Consider the following 8,081-nt stretch of genomic DNA (forward strand, 5'->3'; position numbering starts at 1 on the left):
ACAAAGTATGAGGCATTCCATTTAGTTCATACTATTCAGTTGTCTATTATTTGAGTTGGCACTTCTTAATTGCATTGGCCGATGATTAGTATGTTTGGTCACTTGTACACTCAGGGGTGGAGCAAGCGAGCCTGGTGTGATGGCACAAATATCAATCTCTTGCGCATCCTACCTGGCCTCGCTTACTCCATCCCTGAATGTTAATATTTGTTTTGACCGACAAAGTATGAGGCATTCCATTTAGTTCATACTAGCTACTTCTTAATTACATTGGCCTTTCTTCCATTTTAGTGCCGATGATTAAATTGTTTGGTCACTTGTACACTCTGGGGTGGGGCCAGTGAGCCTCTGTTGTGATGGCACAAATATCAATCTCTTGTGCATCCTACCTGGCCTCGCTGACCCCATCCCTAAATGTTAATATTTCGTTCGACCAACAAAGTATGAGGCATATGATATCTAGTTGAGATACCACTTGGCTCTTTCTTCCATTTTAGTGCCGATGATTAGAATGTTTGGTCACCTATACGCCGCAATATACTTTGTAGACGGGCCCCCCTTTCCCCGGCCGCCGTTCCGTGAACGAGTCCTTGACGAGACAACAACGCCGACCTGCCTCTCCGGCGCAGAACCACGCCAGTCCCAGCCGCCTCCCTTGTGGCCGCGTCTCCTGCGCTCTGCGCTTTTCTCCATGGCCGGACCACGATTGGACACACCGAGGGAATAATGATAATCGCCATCACCACTATCGTCAGACTTCACAGGTGTAAGTACTTTGCAGCAGATGCCACTTTTCTTCTCTCGCCGTCTAGTGAACGAGTCCTTGATGCAAAGACCATGCCGGCCTCCCTAGCATCATGCCGACCCCCGTTGCCGCGCTTCAGGCCGTGTCTCCCGCGCCCTGCACTCTTCGCCTTCTTGCCCGGTGAACAATAGACTGATCGTTGGAATAAGGAATCCGATGACGACCGACCGCAATCTAATCTTGCGACCGTCCGTCATCGGTTTCCTTATTCCAACGATCAGTCTATTGGTTCACCGGGCAAAAAGGCGAACAATGTAGGGCGCGGGACACACGGCCTGAAGCGCGGCAACACGGGCCGGCATAATGTTGGGCAGGCCGGCACGGTCTTTGCATCAAGGACTCGTTCACTGCACGGCGAGGGAAGAAAAGTGGCATCTGCTGCAAACTGCTATGCACCTGTGGAGTCTGGCGATAGTGGTGATGGCGATTATCATTATTCCCCCGGTGAGTCCAATCGTGGTCCGGCCATGGAGAAGAGCGCAAAGCGCAGGAGACACGGCCACAAGGGAGGCGGCTGGGACTGTCGTGGTTCTGCGCCGGAGAGGCAGATCGGCGTTGTTGTCTCGTCAAGGACCCGTTCACGGAACGGCAGTCGAGGAAAGGGGCCCTTACGCAAAGTATACTGCGGCGTATACTACAACTATGGTTTCTGACCATAGTATTTGTGTTGACCAACAATGTATGAGGCACTTATTCTATTTTGTCATTCCATTTGCTTTGGTATTTTCAAAATGCCGATGATTAAAATGTTTGGTCACCGGTACACTCTGGGGTGGCGTAAGTGAGCCTGGTAAGATAGCACAAATATCAATCTCTTGTGCATCGGACTTGGTCTCACTTACGCCATCCCTGAATGTTAATATTTGTGTTGACCAACAATGTATGAGGCATTTATTCCATTTCTCTTGTGCATCGGACTTGTTGGTCTCACTTTCTTCCATTTTAATCATAGTAGGAACCGGATGAAGACCCCGATGCAAGCGAGCCTGGTGGGTAGAGAGGAGGGAGCAAAGGGGGAAAGACTACTTTGTATCTCGAAATTGTGAATTTTGTATGAATTAAGAGTTGTATGCAAAACATTTGACACTTGCCACTATATATGTATCTCGATCGGGCTCTAAGTACTGTGATGATGATGTATAATGTTGCTATGTTATATGTGTCCATATTATATTTGTCTATCTGTCTATATTATACCTGTATACTGTTTACAAAACCTGTATAATACATCAGGGAGCACAAAATCGAGTATACCTGTACATTGTTCTGTGGCGCACCAAAATAGAATTCAGTGGCGCACCTATTTCTGTGGCGCAGCTGGACCGTATGCGCCACAGAACACCTTAATTCTGTGGCGCATGGTACGGTGCGCCACAGAAACCCTATTTTTGTGGCGAAGTTTCTGTGGCGCACCGCCCGTGCGCCACAGAATCATGTTTTCGTGCGCCACTGATGAGGCTTTTCCTACTAGTGCATCAAGCTATTTTTACGGCGCCGTTGCCTGGGAGGTAAGGTAAAAGGTATTCACATCCTCCGACTACTAAGCTATTTCCTAGCACTGTTGCTGGTGTGTGAGTGCTCGAAGGTATCTCCTTTAGATTCTGCAATTTTATCTTTTTGTCTCTTGTTTTTATTTTCACTAGTTAGGCTTAATGGAAAACAACAAAAAAAATTAGAGATCTTTATGAACTTTATCTTGAATTAGGACATGATGTGTTTGAAGAGAGAATTAAAAAACCCATGGAACTTTGTTTGCAAAATAGTTGTAGCAATGTTTTTAGCATGAATTCTTTGAACACTATTATTTTTAATGCTATGGAAATGTCTAAGCTTGGGGAAGCTGGTTGTGATATTTTTAGTCCCCCAAGTTTTGAGGAGAAAATTTTCTTTGATGATACTTTGCCTCCCATTTATGATGATTATAATGATAGTGGTATTTTGGTGCCACCTACTATGGAGGATAAAGTTTATTATGATTATTCTATGCCTCCAATTTATGATGATTACAATGATGGATGTGATAGTTTTACTCCCATTATTACTAATAAAATTGATTATGCTTATGTGGAGAGTAATGATACTTTTATGCATGTGGATCATGATAAGAATGCTTTATGTGATAGCTATATTGTTGAGTTTATTCATGATGCCACTGAAAATTATTTTGAGAGAGGAAAGTATGGGTATAGAAATCTTCATGTTACTAAATTTCTTCTCTTTATGATGAATTTTTTGAGCTTTCTCTTGATTTGCTTTTATTTGCTGGGTACTTTAAGACCTACTGGTCCTCATGAGAGAGGGAGACACGATTTCATATATCACAATAATATTAAGTCTCCTCTCCTTGTGTTGAAAATTTTGAAGTCACACTTGTTTTGTCTTCCTATGCTACTCACTTTGTTATTCATTGACTTGTTTTCTTACAAGGCTCCTATGCATAGGAAGAGTGTTAGATTTAAACATGTTTTATATATGCTTCTTGATGCTCTCTTTTCAACTCTCATCTTTATGTGAGCATCATAAAAATCACTATGCCTAGCTAAAAGGCGTTAAAGAAAAGCGCTTATGGGAGACAACCCATCGTTTTTATTTTCTGTATTTTTGCTTTTCTTTTTGTTTTGAGTCAATGTGCTTGTTACAACTATAGCAATACCTTTGTATCTTTATTTTCTTGCATTATTGTGGGAGTGATGTTTTGGCACATGGGAGCGTATGCACCCTTTATTTTGAAATACATGTTAGACATATTTTAAAATGTCAAAAAAATTGAAACAAAAATTTCGCACGTACATCTTCATGTGGTACGCGCTCACAAAGTCGTTTCATCAAAAATCGACATGTCATGTGGCGTGTGTAAAAAAGAAAAAATTCGGTGCTGAAACAAAGACTTATCACAAGATAAATTTTCTCTTTTTCGCTTAGACTACAAAAAATATCATTTTTTCGTGAAACTTGACGAATACACATATATTATGGAGATGTACATGTAAATTTTTTGTCAAAATTTTTTAAAACTTGAAAATATGTTTTTATGGTAGAGGGATCATACGCACCCGGGAGCCGAATTGAGTTTCTACATTATTGTGCCAAGTAAAGTCTTTGATAGAAAGTTGATACTAGATTTGGATTTCTGCGCAGAAACATATTTTTAGCTGTCACGAATTTGAGCTTTTCTCTCTGTAGAAAAATCGTAAAATCCTGAAAAAATTCACGAGTAATCCTCAGATATGTACGCAACTTTCATTCAACTCGAGCTTTTCCATATGAGCATGTTAAGTGCCTCAAAAAAATTCGTCTTTACGGACTATTCTGTTTTTGATAGATTCTGCCTTTTATTTCGCATTGGCTCTTTTACTGTGTTTGAGGGGATTTCTTTGCTCCATTAAATTTCAGTAACCTTGGGTGATGTCCAGAAGTGTTGGGAATGATTGTTTCCTTGCTGAACATGTGAATTTTTGATTATGCACTAACCCTCTAATGAGATTGCTTTGAGTTTGGTGTGAAGGAAGTTTTCAAGGATCAAGAGAGGAGGATGATATAATATGATCAAGAAGAGTGAAAAGTCTAAGCTTGGGGATGCCCCCGTGGTTCATCCCTGCATATTTCAAGAAGACTCAAGCGTCTAAGCTTGGGGATACCCAAGGCATCCCCTTCTTAATCAACAACTTATCAGGTCACCTCTAGTGAAACTATATTTTAATTCCGTCACATCTTATGTGCTTTACTTGGAGCGTCCGTGTAATATCCCAGGTAATGGGGTTACAAAAATAGAGGAAACAGATGTGTGCATTGCATTCATGCATAGAAAATCTGGGGAATTTTCGCGCTTTAAAGTAAAACAGATCACGATAGCCGAAGTTTCACTTGACCTTGGTGGAATTGAAGTACCTCATCAAGTCAAGCGCTATAAACCTCAATGTGACTTTGGTTAGAACATTGTTTTGGGTAGAGATGATTTGATCTAAGAGGTTAGATCAAATGGAACTAATAATCAACACAACAACACTTTACTCAATGATCAATTGCTTGATCTTATAAAAGATTATAATATGATAATCCTTGCCACAACATATGAACATCCATTTAATTGGAACTCAAGTAACAATAATTAGGAGTAACTATTCCTAACTTATCTTCTCCATGTACAAAACTAAACTCTGGATCCTACCATGAACCTCATGGTATTCATTCTACCTTAATCTTAGAAACAAGACAAGGAGATCATCTTTCAAAATATATATCCTTATCCAATCTATATTATTATACACCAAACCTAGAGAGGTGAGAGTTCTATAATGATTGTTAGTGAGGCAATAACAAACCTTGAGCTAAACCTTGGATATACATCCAAGTATTCAAATCATCATCTTTAGAAAGAACCCTAGGATATTATTCAAGACAATCCTTAGAGAGAGAATCCATTTATGTTAAACATAGATATTAATGATCACATCATTCTCTATGGAACTTAATCTTAGGATGGAATTAAAGACCTTCCCAAATAAGAGAGAGACCACTCATACCAATATTAGATTTACCTATTTAAGAATAAAGGACAACCTTGGAACTGAAGAATTAGGAGATTAACCATTTCATCTTGGGGTGGTGAGACAACCTAATATCACATGGAATAATACCATATCCATGAATTGATAAAGTAAGGAGGAGATTAATTCAACCAAGTTAACCAAGTGGAATTCTAGACTTAATATTTATTGAGATATGGTGAGTACACCATAAACATTAGAATAAACCATTCCTTTATAAGAGAGCCCAAGCTAAGGTGTTACACTCAAGAAAGTAGAATAGAAGTGAGAAATCCATTTAATGAGGGATACCTTAGGAAGCCAAACCTTGGTCATTATAAATTGAGTGATGATCATAAACCCTAAGAACTTGAGGTAGATATATCAAGAACAAGTTGATCATGCCTAATCCTTGATCATGTTCTTGGGGTATTGAGGATAAACTCTAATAGGATAAGTAGATCTCATTCACCACATGAAATCATAGAGGGGTAGCTAGTAAGCAACCATAGGCTTATATCCTAACTTTAACTCGGTGAATCACTTGGTGATCATAAGTACAATTCTATCACATCTATATTGTTTATATTCCTCAAATAAAGTACTTAAGAAAACCTTAGAGTGAAACTCCATAATTTGCATGGTGAGAAACCATTAATCCATATGACCAAAGTTAACTATAAAAAGAACTTCAACCAATGTAGTTACTTAAATGATAAATTGGGAATAATAATAGAGATCTACTGGTATAAGATAAAACCAATTCTCAAGTCCTTAGTAATTAAAGGGGAACGAAACAATTAAGCAAGTAACCATAATACCTTGGTTAGGGGGAATTAAGCCCTAGCAAATGCAATATAATGTCATCTCATCTCACCACCTAGAATTAAACCTCAACCCTAGTTTATGTATCACTATGGTGATCATAAAACAAACCAGGCCATAGATGAGATTCAAACCAATTGCCATTAGGTGAATCTCATTAGAACCTTAGAAATTGCTCACAAACTATATCTTAGGTTTCAATTATGAACCTAAGATTAACCTTGTGTTATATTTTATAATTAAAACCCATAAGTGGTGATCAACCACTTATCATGATAACCAAGACCAAACCCCGATTAGAGTAACATCTACTCTAAGTAATTCAAGGTGTTAATAAATTTAATCCTAGAACCACCTTTGAGATATGGTTATAATGAAACCTACAAGACTTTAACAAACAAGTGCTCACATAAAATGATGTGCAAATGATAAATTCCTCAAATATAAACCAAGCTTTAATAACAACCTCTAAGATAATTTGAGTTCAAAGTATCAACTATAAATATTCCAAAAGATTTGATTCACAAGAAAAACCTAAGATTAAAATGAATACATAAACTCCTGCCTAATCGAAGTTTGGAATAAAGCTCCCCAAACATACCAATAGAATCATATATTTGTGTTAAACAATCCAGTGACATAGTGATTGTTCCAAATAGAATTAATGGGATTTAAATAACCGAGATACTCGCAAATTCATGTTGAATTTAAATCAACAAAACATGAAATGAAATTTGAAAACATAAAATAAAAACAGAAAAGAAATAAAGGAGAGAAGGACTTACTCGGACTCTACCAGCCGAAGAAGCCCAGCAGGAGTCCACCCGAGCAGCCCAGCACCAGCCCACCAACGCGGCCCAAGCACCAGCCCATGAGCAGCCTGAATACCCGTTCGTTAAAAAAAAATGGGAGGAACTCATCCTCATCCCCTTCCTCACGCACGACGGCCAGCGAGACGACGTGCTTCTCTTCGCCTCGCGCTGGCGTCCTCTCCTTGACCGAGTCCGTGACGAGGCACGCGCCTAGGCGTCGTATAAAGCTTTGGACGAACCTAGTCGCCCACTTCTTCCTCTCTGCTTAAAAAAATTCTTCCCAGACGAAACCCTAGCTCGCCCCGGTCATTTCCCTCACCGCCGTTCGGAGCATTTCCGAGCCTCGTCGTGATCACCACTGTGACCACCGTCCTCGACTTGGTCACCGTACGCCAGGAATCGAGCCGACGCGCCTCCAATCGACCACGCCTGGCCATCTTCTCCGACGCCGGTAATGGCTCAATCCGGCGACTCAGGCCCGCTCCGATCTCGCCGCCAAGCCTGGCGTAACCCTGGTGAGCTTCTGAGCCTCCTGGCATGCTCGCCGAGCTTATTTACTTACCGTAGCATGCTCCGCGACGATCAACCGTAACCGCCGCCGTAGAACCTCACCGCCGACCATGCTCCGGTGGTCATTAGCGGGCGGCGCGACCACCATTCGATCCCCGTGACACGCTGAGTAGAATAGAGTTAGTCTTTCGTCCGCGCGGGCGCCGAATCACCGGCGTCGACCTCGACTGGCCGCCGGCCAGTAGCTCCAGAGCCATGTCATCGATTTGGACTTAGTCCACGCCTATGTGGCAAATGAGGTGGACACGACCCCACCGGTCTGTGTCTCGTGGGTAAATAGCCCGGGTAGACTTAGGATTTCTTTTGTTTCTATTTTAAATTCAAAAATTGCTGCAACTTCAAGTAAATTTAGAAAAATCATTACAATTCTGAAAAAATACAAATTAAATATCAAAATGTTCCTAAAAATAAAATCTATCCAATAAAAATATAATATAGAATTTTTATTTTTAATAAAAATTTAATTATTTTAAACTCATTAATTAAGTCTTTTCTTTTATACTAGATTGAATTAAAATTCAATAAATAAGGAAAACTTTAAAA

Source organism: Lolium rigidum, chromosome 4, assembly GCF_022539505.1.
Source record: "Lolium rigidum isolate FL_2022 chromosome 4, APGP_CSIRO_Lrig_0.1, whole genome shotgun sequence".
NCBI lineage: Eukaryota > Viridiplantae > Streptophyta > Magnoliopsida > Poales > Poaceae > Lolium > Lolium rigidum.